At 36.9% G+C, this 18,217-nt stretch overlaps 1 protein-coding gene across 1 annotated transcript in view; it reads left to right on the top strand.

Moving 5' to 3' along the window:
* Window positions 1-18,217, top strand: part of LOC129575215 (somatostatin receptor type 2-like) — a 90,998-nt gene that overhangs the window by 1,175 nt on the left and 71,606 nt on the right. Inside the window, exon 2 of the mRNA XM_055458290.1 lies at window positions 10,840-11,856. The gene's annotated coding sequence lies outside the window, so the exon portion shown is untranslated. The remainder of the gene's footprint in view (window positions 1-10,839; window positions 11,857-18,217) is intronic.

The following is an 18,217-nucleotide window of genomic DNA, read 5'->3' as shown; positions in this document are numbered from 1 at the left end:
GTGTGTGTGTGTGTGTGTGTGTGTGTGTGTGTGTGTGTGTGTGTGTACCATTTATGAATATCCTACTGACATGCATTACAAATGGCTCTAAGCTAAAAATGTTTCGCTTATACTCGTCTCTTCGCTTTTTGTTGCTCTCCTTTCGCTCAAAACCATAACGATACTAATGAATATACAACTGGATATTTTGGGCTATGCATTTTGTACGACAACGACAAACGAATGTACGAACGAACGAGTGAGCTCAGTCGCTTACACCATCATCATTGAAATTGTAATAAAATGTAAAACGTGAAAAATGTTACGAAATGAATGAAACGGAATAAAAATAAAACGGCAACGTTGAAATGACATCAACAGAGTAAGTGTGTGTGTGTGTGTGTGTGTGTGTGTGTGTGTGTGTGTGTATGTGTTCAATGTGCAGTGTGCATTTGCAACACACAGCACCAGAGCAAATAAGCAGCAAATAAATCAATGAATCTGTGTTGTTGCAATCGCTGCACGTTATATCCGATACTTCTTTCATGCTCTTTTTTTTCCTCGATTATTGTTGTTGTTGCTCTCCCCCCATTTTCTCTACTCATTGCAAAAACCTCTCGTTTTTTTTTCTTCCTCTCTCTTTATTTCTCTGTCTCTCTATATGTGTACGATTTTTCTTCTATCATGGCTTTTTTTCGCAATCACTTCGAAGCTTTTACAAACGCTATGCTCATTTGAATGGTAAATGCCAAGGGGTTTTTTATCATTTGAATGCTTTAACACATTTTTTTTGTTTTTTTTTTCGGTCAAATTAACGAACGTAAAAAATTGACGTTAGGACCATTTAACTCAAAGAATCGGATTTCATCGCAACATTTCGAAGTTTTTTTTCCCAAAGGCTACACGCCTTTTTTAGGCTGTTATTTGCTCTATCAATCCAATAATTATTTCCAACAATTACTCATGTGGAGCAACGCAATTTTTTGAGCAATAAATTTTATCGAAATCTATTAACGGCAACATCGATCTTCTATTATTATTGATAATACAAATTGAATCATTTGACTAGGTTTTAAAACAACAATTAAAACGTACTAAACACAAGTTTCCTGCTTACGACTCATTTCACAAACTACACAACGAGCAACGATCACTTCAATCAAGAGAGAACTATCCGATAGGTAAACAACGATTTCCGCTTCGTTTTTTGATTGTATTTCTCTGAAATTTATACTTTGAATAAGACTTTTCTGTTGGTGTTCCAGGTATTTTTACACGTTTTCTTTTTTCAAGCAGGGGAATGTTTGGAAACATTGTAAGCCAACTAAGAAGTCTTCAAATATAATGTTGATACTATTTCTTGATGAAAAGCTATTAAACGACATGGATTGAAAAACAACGGTAGAAAAAGAATCATTTCAGGTGATTCGATGAGCTTTGCTGTCGAAAAACACCAGCCTGAACAAATATATAACCTACGCTAACCGTTAGAATCCCCTAGTAAATGTGTTCATTGTGTATTGAATGGAATTCGAGTGTTGTGCATTTTTCGGGTTCTTTTTTATTTTGCTATTTCACGCTCTCACTCTTTCACATGCTCCTTGTGCCATCGAGAAAGTCGGAGTCGTAATACAAAATGGAAAGTGCATTTTTGAGTGGTTTTTTTTTCTCTCTGTTCACTCATGTGTGCGTTGTGGCACTCGGAAAATTAAAATAACATATATCCCTTGAATCAGCAGCACAACAATGAAAATCAGCTCTCATTTTCTTACTACTCAATACGCGGTGTTCGTTCTTCATTGGTCGTGTCTATCGTTGTGGAATCGAATGCATCAAGCGAATAGAAGAAAAATAAAACAATTCAATAAAAAAAGAATTGCTGTTAATATTTGTTTTGTTTTTTCTTCGCTCTTCTTTTCGGCTCACATGAGCACGGGCCGAGACAGAGACAGAGAGAGTGATTTTGTATCTCAATCAGGTTGAAATTGCGTCGGACAAATGTAAATGTTAGCTGAGCGTATGTTGTGTTTATTGTTTACAATTACCCGCATAAATACTGTATCTGGGTTTTAGATTGCTTTTTATTCACTTGTATCGATTTTTGCCTCTACAAGAAAATAACAACAAACTTCCCATTGAAATAGCACTAACACAGAGCATGAGAGAGACAATAGTTTGAATAGTCGAGAGAGAGAGAGAGGAAGCGAACGAGCGGCGGATTGGTTTCAATGGAAAACACTTGTTCCACATTGTAACGGCAATAAATTTAAGCACTCAATGAAAAACAAATGGCAGGCGCGCGCACACACACAAACAAAACAATTAAAATAAATTTTTTGTTGGAGCGAGGGAGCGAGGGAGCAGAAAGAGAAAATTCATTTGGTTCACGAATCGGCTCGATATAACCATTTCGAGTTGTTTTTTTTTTGGTTCTTTTTTTCCTAGCCTGCGTGCCATAATGATAAGAGCTACAATTTGTAGTTCATTCTATCTGTGCTGTAATGAAACGAGAGCTTCCTGTTGATTTTCTATATTGTGATGTAGTAAAATATTTATTCGTTGAACTGAAATCCAGTGCAGTTGTTGCGTTTCGCTATTGATACGTTTTTTTTTTTGGGAGAAAAATTCAATCAGCGACGATATACAAGTTAAACCGAATTCGAATGCTCATTATTTACCCTTCGATCAGTTAATTAAGATAAGTTGTGTGCATGGGAAAAAATGAATCGAACAAAAATTTACCATAACCATCAGATATAAATAGATTGCATTGAAACGATAACTGATTGTGATTGACGAAGAGAGCAAAAAAAAAAAACACGCACACACACACGAAGGAAGAAGCAGAGAAAAAATGGAGGAAACCTTAGGAAACTGAAAAATCGTTGTTTGCTTTCGTGCATGAGAATCTATTTCTTGTTTGAATTCATTTTGATTACATAAACAATTGTGTTTGCATATCGATGCTGCTGCTGCTGCTACTGTTGCTACTGCTGTGGCTGCTGCTAATTTTTCTACATCCACATCGAAAATGCAAATGAAATGGTTGACTTATTGCACTCATTTAGAACAAATGTATCGAAGGAAGCGTTATGGACGCGAGCGAGCAAAAGAATGGGTTTTTTTTCGCAGCACACACACCAAACCAAATATTAGCAACGAATTTTTCTTCGTCTCATTTTGTTGGCGCAAAATGTTTGGTTTTCATTTTTGTGAGCAATGGCTTTGTTGGGTCGATACTTTCGACGAAAAGTGAACGCACTTGGGTATTTGCATTCCAACTTGTGCATTTCTTGAGACTTTTCTCATTCTCTCGGTCGCTCTATCTTTTTCTCATTCTTGTTTACACACTCTCTATATCATACTCTCACGCGCGCTCTCTCTCTCTCTCTCTCTCTCTCTTTCTGTCGTTCTAACACCAACTCTCACTCTTGCTCCCGCCCCCGCTCTTGATCTTGCCCTAGCTCTCATTCATTCTGTTGGTCCCCTTTTACTTATTGCAACAAAAAGATAAGAATATTTACTCGAATTTTCCGTTCAGTGCGCTTTTCAGTGCACCGAACAAAACTCGCACACACACACACACAAACGCAAACACACTGCTTCTAGTTGGCCCCGTGAACGATCCATCTGTGCGCTCGAAATGCGAGCAAATAATACGGTGGCTATTAAAAATTTATTATTTATTATGTGTTTGCATTTGGTTGTGTGTATATGTGTATGTGTGTATGTGCGGGGTGCAATATTTATGATGAAAATCCAATTTGGCACACAAAATACTCCCGCAAACTATTTTCTTGCCGTTCATACTTCTTATCGGTGTTGCTCTTCATTTTCTCTCCCCGCCAAGTTTCTTCTTCTTTCGTTTTATTTTGTTACTTTTGTGTCGTAAACCATTGAGATTCGAGGATTCAGTTTAATGGATTTTTCATTGTATCCAAACGATTAGTTGTCTTATTTCCAAAATAAAGTGCATACAATGTTTCTTCTCTGCAAATCGGTATCCCGACACATACACACGCATACACATGCACACAGTATCGCTGGTAGCGATTCTGCAATCACACAATCGAACGGATAGATTGTAACGAGAAAAAAATAGGGGAAAAAGAAAGAACGAAAAAAAAATAGCGAAGCAAATCGTGTTTGTTAATATTACAGTTAGCTATTGTTATGATTAAATTATGTGCACATAATAATTATATCTGTGCAATTGGACTGGTGTGCACCGAGAGAGAGAGAGAGAGAGAGAGAGAGAGAGAGAGAGAGAGAGAGTGAGCGAGCGAGCGAATGACTTTGAAACGGGCGACAACGACGACGACGAACAAACATAGCGCGACAAAATCCAATGTGAATAGTGTACAAAACAAGCGACAAGCATAGAAGACAAGAAAAAAAAAGCGAAACATACAGAAAAAAAAAACTAAACATCTACAAAAACACAGCGACAATGACACAAAGAAGAGGGCAAAGGGAGGGTACGCGCACGCGAAAAAAAATTGCACAACGTAGTCAAATGAGCAATGGAACATTAACATAACACGTACACAAAACACAAATTTATTAGCTGGGGGTGGCACAAAACTTTCGAATGAATGAAGAAGAAGAGGAAAAAAAGCAACGAACGAACGAACGAACACCACCAACAGCAACGAATGAACTAGCAAACAAATCACACGCTAAACAAAAGCACCAGCGCACGGGCACACAAACACAATCGAAAGAAAAAAAAATGCCCGAAGCATCGGACGAAATGCAAACGATGATGATGCGTTAGTTCTCGCTTGACCGGAATGCAATGGATATATGATATGAACGTGGTGTCGTGTGCTTGCATGACAACGATCACACTTGCGACAGAGTGCAAAAAATGCAGTTTTCCCTCATTGCTTCCTGCATAATGAATTGGAGTTCTAAACGGTATGGGGAAAAAATAGTTTCAAATTCTTCTTCTTCTTTGTGCAAGACAATCAAATGATTGCATTTCATTCCGTGATCGTTTCGTACATATGTCGATGGCATTATTAATGGTATCTTCGAAATGGAAACCAAATTTTTGCTTAAACAATGGTGTGGTCGTAGACACAAACGTGCCAAACGTATGGTTCGGGTGCACCATGGAATGCTTTTGTTCCGAAAATGAATCGGTGTCGTGGGTCACCTTTTTTGCATTTGATTTGCACAGAAAATATGCGACGGAACGAACCGAGCAATGCTTGGTGGCCGATCCATTGTTTTGTTTATCACATACATCACACAAATCATTTTGTACTTTCTTTGTAAGCGATTCGCTGTTGAAACATACCAAAAATGTGTGTATGTGTATGTCTGGCTGTGTGTGCGTTGGTGGGAAATCAGCAAATGAAAAGCATAAATAGAGATCAACAAGCGAAAACTGAACGTGTTGTTGAATACTGACATTGCACAAAAGGTTTTTATAAACGAATTGATTTTTTCATGTAGAAAAGCTTTGTTTTGTGATTGTTTTAGTGTGTATGTGTGTGTGTGTGGTCTGTATGTCGGATGGGATATTCGTTCCACTCACTTGGCACTCATCAAAAATGGATTGCAATCAAAAATCTATTTCGAGAAAGTGCATGACAGTGATTTGAGTGCCGAACAAAAGACGCACACTCACTCACTCGCACACACTTCACATATATACAACACAGACATTGAGCACGAGCGAACAACAAAAACCCACAGCCCAACGCAATGAAAACAAAACAACATTATGTGTTGGATTTATCGAGATAGAAAGCGTTTTTAAAAGCGACATGTGTATGTATGTGTGTGCTTTGGAGATAGAAAATTATACTATGCAAACAAAAACAGACACGACGACTACATAAAAACATATTTGTCGACAATTTTAGCTGGCGAAAATACCAATGTAATCAAATTGGATTGCAAATGGTATGCGTTAGTGGTGCTGCTTCTGTGATGATGGTGGCCTGTTCACAGCCCTCCCACCAAATGCAAATCGACTTAGCACAAATGCAAATATTGCCAAGAAGCAAACCACTTTGACGCTCCTTTGTTTGCAACTCACATACACAGAGCAAGAGAGAGAAACCCCATCCATTGCACATTTGTCTACTTTCAATTTCAACCATCGAACGGCATTTGGAATAAAAGGAATAGGACAAGAGAAAGAATGATGCGAAATGAAAGAACGAACGAAAGAAAGAAAAAAGAGAAAAGGTTCGATCTCTATATGTTTTGACTCCATGGCAACCATTCACATTGTTCACTGTCTCGCACAAAGATACATCAAAAATTGTCTAATGTTCGTAAGATAAAGACTTGCTTTTCCAAGAAATTCGTCCAATTGATCAATCTCAATGTGCCACCTAACAATTCGACAATGAATGGCAAGAAAAAAGATGCAGAAAAAAAATTTATTCGCTCAAAGTAAATGCAAATTGCGCTTTTGCTGCGCACACAGCGCACATAGCACGCACACACACACACACCGTTTACAATGTGTCGCCTCAATTATTTGTACTGCAATCAAAAGTCACAGAATAAACATGGAGAAAGAAAAGAAAACGCACATACCAACGTACCATACCAAGTGAGTCGTCAATTTGCATTTGTCCGCACGTGTTGTTGAATGTGATTTTCCCATTAAATCAACGGATTTTCTCCTCTTATTTCTGCTCTCGCACAAAGACAATGGACGACCAACTTTTCAATTATTAACATTCTTGTGACGCATTTTCTTGTGTTTTTCTTTTGCATACATTCATTTTTTCCTGCATTCACTCCATTTGTACTTGAATCATTTTTTTCTGTTTTATGGAACAAATTTTATGCTTCTTTTTTATTACTCTTTTTCGAATTTGTTTTCTAATTGTGTTTTCGTACACACTTCTGATAATTGTTGATTTTTTTTTCTTTTCATAATTAATGTAACCTCAGAGTGGTGGATGAGTATCAAAAGCTATCGAGACAGCTTCGGGCTATTTTCTGTGGAAATTCTTGTTTCATCATAATCAACCGTTTTACTTTTTCTTCGTTTTAATGGGAAAATTCCACGCCTTCAAACAATATTATACCAAAGACGTTGTTGCAAGCATGCCGTCTCACTCGCCCGATAAAATATGTGTTGCGTCGATATTTCCACTAATTTCAAAAGGCTGTCCAAATTGATTTGACATTCTGGCTGAACTGGGAATTGATTGTTGTTGACGCGAGACAAAGAGAACAGAAAGGGGAAAAAAAAATTGCAACAGAGAATACGAATTAAATACGCAATTTCATCGAACGTTAGATTCTGTCTGTATTTTCGAATCGAGGAAACTCTCTCTCCCTCTCCCTCTCCCTCTCTCTCTCTCTCTCTCCCTCTCCCATGCTCGCCTCTCTTTCTTTCTCTTCATCTATCTTCCTTTTTCTGATAAACATGCGATTTCGATCGGTATGCGCGTTGTATGCATTGAAGGCACAGCAATTTTTTGGAATCGCTTCGCTCATTATCGCTTGAGTGGATTTTAATGTGAAATTTGCAAAAAGCTTTAATTTTAATGAAGTAATTCGTTCTGGTTCGATTGGCTGATTAACTTGTCTAGGTATGACAGTCTATTCAAATAATAAATCTATTGAATTTGTTCAAAACTTATTGGAGTGGCGTTCATTTTCAATTGAAAATATGTAAAGCGTGCGAGACAGAGAGAAGAATAAAATTTATAATTATGAATGCCTTTGATGTGTCTGGCAACCAACTATATTGAGCAACTTCGATGGTGCATCGTGAAATATGTGGCTTTGTGCGTGCGCGCTACTCAATAGTCGTTTTTTTCGCTATTGATTTTTATTCCGGTTAACATCTATTTTTTCTCATTGTGCCCTTTTTGTGTGTGCTTGAGTTAACCATTTTGTTGGTGCTTCAAATTCAATCACTCAGTTCCATTGTTATGCTCGTTGAAAAGCATTGTTGCAAATATTTATTCAATTCAACCACATTTGCACCCACACAAGCGTCTATTTTTAGCAATGTTTGTTTACATTTTTTTAGTACTAGAAAGAGAACAGAGTGGGAAAAAAAACCACCGTTAAACAGTACCAGCAGCACCAATAGCAACACAAATCAATGTTGACAAACTGTTTTAACATGAATGAAAATTCCAATGCGGACCGCATCAATGCTTATTTGAAATGTGCTTAGTGACCAAACGCAACTCAATCATATGCAAACGCAGACAATCATTCGTCGCACCGACCGACGCTTGTTTGGTTTTAATTTAGTTGCAATCAATGAAACCGACAAAGCTTTTTACCTTAAACTCAAAATGTATAGAACAACGAGAGAAGTGTACAAATTGACAAGACCTGCTTGAATGTTTGATTTTTTTTTCTTTCCACTCTCTATTAATCATGTCCAAACATTGTTGGACCAAAAGACCACCCACTGAAAACCGACTGCCATCATATTTTCCAAAGCCTTCGTGATTTCCGTATCCCTCGAGAGATTTCTCGCAATGATTTTGCGTATTAAGAAATTGAGCTACAGCAAACAAATGAAATTTCAAACAAAACTCTATGCTATGCAAATATAGAACTGTGTACAACACAATACGAACCAACTTTAAATTGATGCGATTCCGATGGCATCCGTGCACAGTTCAGTCCAATGAAGATATAGACAACATTTTCGAAATGACTGCTTTGGGATTCGTATGTGAGTTGAAAAGAAGCTCCGCATTTCAGACATATCAAATAGTATTATGAAAAACTGAACGACAAGCGAACTTCTGCTGCAGTATTTGACTATTTGCAAAAATATAATTTGGTTGTTAGCGACTGAAATTAACTTTGAGATCTAGGGAAAATATGGAACTAGCACACACAATTCTTTGTATGGAAACATTCTTACTCTATGGATTTTTAGTATGAATTTCCTTGGGACATTTATCTGTGACGAATCATTAAACTCGCCACGAATCTTCTGATAAATTACGCGTGTTTAAATGTAAATTGATTTAAATCATTTCGTACGAATCTCCTACGAATCTGTCGTTCTGACATGACAAGTGATAGAAAATTATTGCGAATGTATTCTCACACACTAACATATTTTCGGACGTGTGACTTTGATAATAGATTCGTATAGAGATTCGGTTCCCTATGAGTCGCTGCAATGTATTTACTATGACGATTTTGAATTTGCTGGGAATTCGTAACGAATCTTTGACACAGTATAACGTGCACTGCAATACAAAATAATTCGAATTATATGAGATTCGTGCGATAAATGCCCCCAGTGAATTTCGAACGGTTTTTTTTGTAGTCCATATTGTAGACTTATTTATTTGAAATGAGCAAATTTTGCATATGGAAACAAAAAAAAACACAAAAGAAATCCTCTTTATGGAGTAGAACATTCTTCAAACGAATGTGACTTTTGATATGATAAAAAAAAAGAAAAATTAAGTTTCAATCAGAGTTTCGGCAAACTTCGTCAAAATGTTCACTATTTATATGTTTAAGTAGTACTTTTAACATTCTTTGCATCAATTATATAAGTATCAAAATGCAAACATTGATCTACTAAATGTAGTCGAGTACAAAAGACAAAAGCTCACGATGTATATTGGAATTGAAGCAGGTATCAACAGTGAATGTGAAAATTTTACTTAACCCAATGAGAAAAATGACTAGAATGACGTTTGGTTTGGCGCCATCTGCAAGGTGGAAGTATTTTGCAATACAAATACGTTCTATTGTTGCTGTCATTGGTTGCTGTCATTGATAGTTGGCAGTATATTTATAAAGAAGTTTCATAGTTCAGCGTGTACCGTCAAGATGTCGCTTAAATATAGCACAAACATGTGCTCCATATAAAAACATAGGCAAATTTTATCATTGCTCAATCTCACTCAAAGATTTGAAAGAATTAAAAAGGTGCCCCTGAAACACACACATACATATACCAATTCTCAATTTTTCGTTCCTATTAATTTTTTAAAGATGAAAAGTAATCTGTTGCTTAAATTATTATTTGAAATTGATCATTTTTATCTCATTGAGTTGGATCCAATTTTCATTATGGAATAATATTCCAAAAAATCTCATAAACATCCCATCCATTTACCTATCAGCTTAAATAAAAATCTCTCTTTTTCGTTTCCGGTTCTCTTCAATGCTATTCCGAAAATTTCAGTACACCAAATCAAATTACACAATTCAAACCACGGTAAATTGATTGAAATGAGCATTTATCCGGATTTTCTTCGTTGCTTTTACTTCTTGAAATCATTGTGTGTTCTCCATTTGGATCACAATTTCAAAATATGATGAGTGAAATGACAGAGCTCAAGTTTCAATGATCCATACCAACTGCGTTTTTTTTTTCGTTCCAAAAAAAAAAATAAAAGCATTCGTCGATTTTCTTTTGTTTTGATGCTCAAATTTTTTTCTAATCATCCCTCTCTCTCTTCTTCTGCTAGCTCGAGAAAAAAAAATCAGTGAATATGACTAACTGCGTAGTTGATTTCGATTGAATATCATCATTTCGCACGTGCATTCACGACGATTCATCTTTCCCCATTGCTCGATTCGAGAATTCGTAGGGTTTTTTGCTTCGATTCCAAGTCTTTGGCTTGATTATTTCATTGGATCGGTACACATTTTTTGTATGTGTGTGCACTGTGCATGCACAAACATTTGACGAAAACATGATATCCATGCTACACAACTATTTGTTTGTCTTTTTCTCTGAACTAATTAAATTAATATCGAAATCGTTCTCTCTCATTATGCAAATATATCAAAACGATCCCATTTTGTTGTTGGTTTTGTGTAATGAATTCAATGTGATTTTATATAATATATGTGTCGTTATTGTTGTATATTTTGCAGGGGATCGAAATTGGTGGATGCTTTAGGCTAACGTGTGTCTGGCGTCGTTGCTTGCAGAAAACTTGCACAGGCAGAAAGTGAGAATAGAGCGAAAAACTATCGTCGACAGCAAAATCAAAATAAGAAGAAAAAAAATCCTGGTGAAGCGCAAATTTTGAATGTGCCGAACTGCCATCAGTCACACTTAACACCAAACGGAAAAACCAGACACAACAGATGTGAAAAGGGCAAAAACATACAACAAGGGAAAAAAGAACCAGCAGCAGCACCAAGCTAGACAAAATAACAAATACTTGAAATTTATCCACACCACTAGAAACGGGAAAGTTGTCAATCTTGCGGCGCATAAAAAGACATTTTGAAAATCAGCATGCATATTTGATTGAAACGAACGTAGATTGCATTGTGGAAGCAAACAAGAAAAGAATGATAGCGATTTCAGTTGATGTGGAAAATTGTTATGCAAATGAATGTGTTATATGTTGCTTTGCAACGGAATTTATAGCTATCTAAAAACTAGGACAAATCATAGAAAACCACCATTCAAAACGTCAAGTGCTTAAAGAATTCGATTTTGCATTAACACTCCAGCACAACATACACTTACAGCGCTAACGGCATCTCATGTAATTGTTAATCTTGTATTTAATCTCTCAATTGTTTGGCGTATGTGTATGAGTGCGTGCGAACATTGTGTGGGTGAGTTTGGTTTGTCGACAAAATTAAAATGACTTCAACTGAAGCGTATAGAAATTGATAGAAAGTGTGTGTATGTGCTAGTTTTCCCGTTGATTTGTGTCTTATTTGTTTAACGTCGATTTCAAATAAATTAGATTTGAATTTAACGACGAGTTTACAAGTGTGAAATAAACATTTTCGAAATAATCAGATACGGCAAATAGATTTTGGAAGAGCACACGGGACCGAGTGACGGAGCAAAAACGGAAGTGCTGAATTTGTCTGACAGGCCGAACAACATACGCGTATTTCCATTAGAACATCTCATACGGAAAACAGGTAAGCCATAAACATATTGTATCATAATAAATTCAATTTTAGCTCCTCTATTACTCGAGATTGAAGATGGTCAGTTCAATTGGTTCCATCTATGTTTTTTTTACATTATTATTCCTTAAATGATGCCTGTGCCATCAATTCAATCAATGCTGTAAATATTCATTCTTTGCACGAATTCGGGCGGCAAAACCGGGCCCATCAAATGAAAAAAAAAACGGAATTGATGTTAAAAATTGCTTTATATTTTTGCCACCATCATTCATTTGCTTCCGTTTCGGGGGAAAGGAAAAAAGAATGTTCCATGAATGTTTGTGCATCAATAGATAAACATGGGAAATTTCGCATATTTTGTTTTAAAAAAAAAGGAGATTGGTTGGCATCCTCCTGTGCCATAGCTCCAATATATGTGTCGGAAATCGTTTACTTCTTTCCCGCTCGTTTTATTCGAATTAATTTTCGCTACTGAATTCTATTGTGCTCTTCAGCGAACCAAGACCAAAAAAAAAATGTGATTCTTTGGAAAGTAAAATTGAAGCGATTTCATTTTCATAATTTGTCTATTTTGAAATACAGTTTCGGTTGCTTCTAATTAGGTCCATTGTAATAAATGTCATATTTTTAATGCACTTATACACATCATAAATCAAGTTAAACTTCCATTCAAAATCTACTCTGTCTCATGAACGCCATACACACAGAAACACGCGCGCACACACCAAGTTATCCATATTGTTGCCAATGTGCCTGCATTGTGCTTGCTTTTTACACCGGAACGAGTAAAAATGGAGCGAAAAACTTCGCTCCGCTCTGCGTTCTTGAGTTTTTAGTTATGTACTTAATCTATTTTGTTGTTTCACAACAAACTATTTTTTGGAGCACTACATGAAATGTATTTCATCAAAGTAACTTTAAAGTAATATATTTATTTGCAAAATGAATTACAAGATCTTGGTTTAATTTCTTTTTTGAAATATACTGCCTTTGGTTTAAATTAAATAAATAATATGAGCATAGAATCTAAAATCACTTTAATTCTGGTCAAGACACAGAAAATATTATACGAAAAATTAATGTAAGTTTTAAACAACATTTGATAATAAAAATTTGATTGACGCTTTGAGATATTATGCACTTATTTGTCGTTACTGCCACTGTTTTAAATTGAATAAAAAATATGAGCATACAATTCAAATTCACCATAATTTGTTTCATCACTCAAAAAGTATCTAGGAAAAAAAAAGCAGATTAGTAGCTCTACATTTCATGTAGTGCTAAAAAACGTATGATGGCGACGATGACGATGAAAGAAAAAAAAACGTAAGGAAGAATTTCCTTATCATATTGGCCATTCGTTGGGTTTGTGTCAGATTTTCACTTAGTGAATGCGCCTGTATGCGTGTGTCAGATAATGAAAAAGCTTTTGTATGCTCGAGGAATTTTTGGTGCGTGTTACTTGAAATGCGTTCATGGTTTAGTATTTTCCAATGGGCACGAGGCCGTAGACTTATATTTTTTTCTCTCACACAGCACTCGCAATTTGTTTGCACTTTCATTTAAATTGAGTCCTTGAAATATTCATCCGAGTCGATTCCGACAAAAGCGACGTCTTCCGCTTCGTTCAAACATGGTACGCACAATGACGACGACGACGACGACGACGACAATTCTCATAAGGCGGATGAGATCGTATACATATTCCATCAAAAGAAAACCGAAAATTATTGGCTTCATGGAAATTATTGTTTGCCAAATATTCCGGCTGCCTGGTTTTCAATGACAATTATATGTATATTGATGGCGGAGAAGGGAAAAGCGTCAAATTATTAGAAACCAATTCAAAATCATACTTTCACTATATTTCCATTGTTTTGGCTGCCGTCGTCGTCGCCGATGCCGTGCAATAGATTCGAGTGGTAGCAAATTATTTTCGGTGATTGATTGATGCGATTTTAGAGGCACGATGATGATGTGTGTGTGTGTGTGTGTGCAAATTGCGCGCGTATCCAAAAAACTCATAATCAATGGTATTAGAACAGCGTGCAAAATGTGATACATTTGTTTATCGGCAAGCATAGTAAAAACAAATTGCTGTGCCACAAAACGCGCACATCTTTTGTTTGGTTATACTCATTCAAAATATTTATTTCATTCTTCTCGTATGTGTATTGTGTGCATGAGTTGTGGATAGGTTTGAGCGAGTGGGCTGAAAGCGAGGGTGCTGATGTGTGTGTGTGTGTGTGTGTGTTTGAAGAGAGGAAAAATGTGTCGCAACTCGATCGGAAAATAGCAAAGAAAGAAACGAACAGAGAGAAAAAATAAAATTACTTCCAATGATTTGTGTGGTGACGACCGACTTCATCTACATTAATTTTCGACCGAAAAACGATGCAAAAATGAGAGATAAATGTATATTATGATTCATGATCAATAACCATTGATTCCAATATAATTCCCATGCCGCTGTTTATTCTTCTCTCTCTTCTTTTTATTCATTCATTTTAAATATGGAACTGAGAGCCGATTCCAATGAATCAAATGCGTATTCTCTGGTTCGGAATGATATTTTCAGGCGCTAAAAAGAGCAACCGAGAGCACAAATCTATCGTTCATTCCGATATATTTTTCATTATATCAGTCATTGCCATTGAATGAAAAGGACCAACATACACAAACACTCACACGGCAAGAATCTATCCATGCAGAAACACTCGGAACCACCGATGATAATGTTCATCTCTTATGGCCTATATGTTGGTCCGAAAATTTTCCGTTCATTGTCTCGAAATTTGCTTGGGCGTGCACGCGCACGAACAAGCACAGAACCTATTTTTTTCCGACTGGTATCGCTCATTCGCTAAAAAGTTCGTCAATCTGGAAATCTATACAAAAACGTCAATTAAATCAGAGTGGAAACAAGTTTTCGATTCAAGCGGAATAGCAGCAGAATGGCAGGGCCAGCCTATTTGGCAGACAAGCACGAGCATGAGCTCGATGTGGTGAAAAAGAAATTAATGAAGCTTTATTTAATCGAATTGAGTTCACGTGGTCTTTCAGATGATCACGCATTCAGAGAAACAGAAATAGAGAGATAGAGAAACAGAGCTCTCATTTTGTATATGCCTATATTTTGAGCTATTAGTAGTTGCTATTTATAGGCAATATATATGATATTTTGAAATAGCAGCTACCGAGTTCGCAGTACAAAATTTCAGATTTGGGAATTCAAATTGAGGCTGATCCGAGCGAAATTCGGCAAAAATAAGGTGATTTAGCATTCACCTAGGGAATGAGTACTGAAGGAATTTACTTCCAAAATACATTAGACCAGTTCGGGTCCACTTACTCCACAAGAGCATAAACAAATTTTCCCCGAAATTCCCATTGTCATCGATTTTTTGCCAATTACATTTCGTTTCCACTGAAGGAGAATTTTGCGGCGTGTGTTCGTATGCGTATGTTTAGAAACAAGCATCGTCATTCAGTATCATTTTGACCATTTGGTTGGTTGTAAACATCAATAGATCAACATTTGAAGAAAAAAAATTCTCCATGGTCTTCACAATAAAGTGAATAATGGCAGGAGGAGAGAACTGAAACTTTTTGATTTCATTAATGAAACAGGAAACGAAGTAGCCCCATAAACCGAATGAAAAATAAAATAAAATAAAAATGCGCACACCAGAAAACCAGAATATGTTGAATTGTATCGACGAGAAAAATAAAATGAGAAAATGGTGAAATACAGACAGAGTGTGAGTCGAGAGAAAAAATCGACTATTGCGAAATATCGATTCGTATGTCAGATGCAGGCCAATCTGCCAATCCATATTCAAACTCGACGGAAAATTAAGCACAACGCACAAGCATGGACATACGCACACCAACACACAAAAAAAAATGCCAATAAAACTTATCAAGTATTCAGTTGGACATTTGGATTGCGAAATCGGTATGACCATGGTTCATCCCATCATCTGTGTATACAACACACACCAAGCAACAACACATATTCGAATCGAACAACGGCCTTTGAAACATACGAAACACGCACGATGCAGCACCATGTTTTGATTACCCGGGATTTTTCTGTCGTCTCGATGATCGTGTGTTTTTTTTCGCTTCTGTTACCTTGCCTCCAGCTGAATTATATCATAAATTAGTGGACCAGCATACGCACCAAATGACGATAACGAAAATACCATCCACTTGGCGCATTTTTTTCTAACTCACCGTCTGTTTTCAGTTCATTCACAAATAGCGATACAGTTATTTGGTGGACATGCATAAAAAGCCATTCAAAAAAACCGCGCAGCTTTTTTTGTTCACGAGAGGAAAATGGTGTTTCATTATGCAACAAATCCATGCCTTTTTTATTGACATGAATAGGAATTCTAGTTTAATGATCGCCGTCGCAATTGCATTCACGCCATGAATTTGCTGCCGTTTTTTTTTCTCATTCTCGCGTAAAAATTCCATTGGGCTATTTTTGAATCGAGACTGCACTGCATGAAAAATGAAGTGTATATGAAATGGAGAATGTGGGACAAATCAAGATCAACATAGCCCATTTGCAATCAATCATATCCCCATCTGAACTGACGCTCTATTTTTTTTGCGATGCTGTTACTGGTTGTTTGCTGTTTGGAAACTGATTTGTGAATGTGCTTGTTAGCAATTGGCTTTATTGGCCTTCTTCATCTCCCGTTCGCTCGCTTACCCGCCCGTCCACTCGCTCAACGTTGAATGTCGAAAATTGTTCGCCGAAATAGTCAAAATAATGATATAGCCGGTGCCAAAATTGAATGCGTGCTCCATGCCAACTGGATTAAATTAAGTGGCATAAAAATGAAATTTTTCGGTAATAAACATAAATAAACCCTGAAATCGATTACTCCATACTGGGTGTTACGCTGCTGCTTCTGCTGCTGAATGCCATTGTGTGTGTGTGTTTTTTTTTTTTCGCTTCTTCTGCTTATTTGGTTGCATGCAGATGCGACGAAGACAAAGTCGAAGAACGGGAGAATCGGTTTTTTTGTCTCCTTTTCTCTCTTTCTCTGTCGCATTCTACTTCGATAAATCGCATTTGATATGTTGTGACAATGTGACATACGACATGTTATTCACCGATTACAAGCATCATGCCGTCTATCGTATTAATAAATTATGGTAATTTATTTAGTCACATTAATCCGAAATATTTATAAATAACATGAAAAAAATACTATTGAATCTCATGAGAAAGCAAAAAAGGGAAAGAGCTAGAGCGAGAGAGTGGAAGAATCCTATCATAAAATGATACCGCGCCATAAAAAAAAACTATGTATAATAATTCATTGCGATAGAAATGCCGCGCATTTTACACGTTGCGATACGGCGACGAGACGAGACAAGTCGCGTTAGTCATGGCATGTTTGAACGTTCGCCAACACGAAAAAGAGTTTGCTAATGGATCAGTGCAACATTTTATTGAGCTCATAAGATTACAATCGCTAAATATTTTCACATCTACATGTGGAGTGAATGATGTTTGACGTGTGCTTTTCAACTCGGTTTCGTGTGCTATGGCAATGGTGTGATGGTTTCCAGGAGCAAATGCGGTTTTTCTGCTGCTGGTGCTGGATACTGCTGCTGTAGTTCAAGAAGTTATTCCACACACACATTCACATACATATAAGACAAGTGGTTGTTGTAATATGCCATAAAATCCATAGAATGTAATCGAGAAAATTGTCAAACAATCGACAGTGCAACACATTGTATGTAGCACGACACGATGTTGGTAGTGATGTTGATGGTGATGTTGATGGTGGTGGCAACAGTATCGGCAGTGGTGGTGATGGTTTTGAGCGAGCATCATCATCTCAGTTCACTCTATTGACGACGATATTGTTGTGGCTGTTGTCATCTTCCAGCATCATATCGTCATTCATAAATGTCATTTTGTGCGAAAGACTGTTAAAAAACCCATTTTATCCGCTGTTTACAGACATTGCCATCGCCCAAAACCACGTACGATTGAATTATCAAAACTCTCTCACTTCGTGTTCGGCACCAAATGCATTCCACTTCATTATAATCTTAACTATTTTATAGTTATTGCCATTGCGTTAATTTATCGTAAGCAAAAATCAAAATCGAACAAACGCGTGGTGTTCGTGTGTGTGTGTGTGTGTGCTGACGCACGATCTGTGCACCACACATTCTTTGTGTGCAGCACGTTCGACGTTCATGTTGTGTGCAGCATTTTCGAGTGTATCATTGCCGATGCCACCACACCACACCACTACCACCATCACCATCAACGATGTGAAACCGAAGCGGCCGATAATGATACTTTACCATCCACCTATTCCGCTTCTAG

This window comes from Sitodiplosis mosellana, unplaced genomic scaffold (assembly GCF_009176505.1).
Source record: "Sitodiplosis mosellana isolate CC-2019 unplaced genomic scaffold, AAFC_SMos_1.0 Smas_scaffold_6166, whole genome shotgun sequence".
Taxonomy (NCBI): domain Eukaryota; kingdom Metazoa; phylum Arthropoda; class Insecta; order Diptera; family Cecidomyiidae; genus Sitodiplosis; species Sitodiplosis mosellana.
Note: the sequence above shows the minus strand (reverse complement) of the source record. Positions and strands in the feature narration are given on the sequence as shown.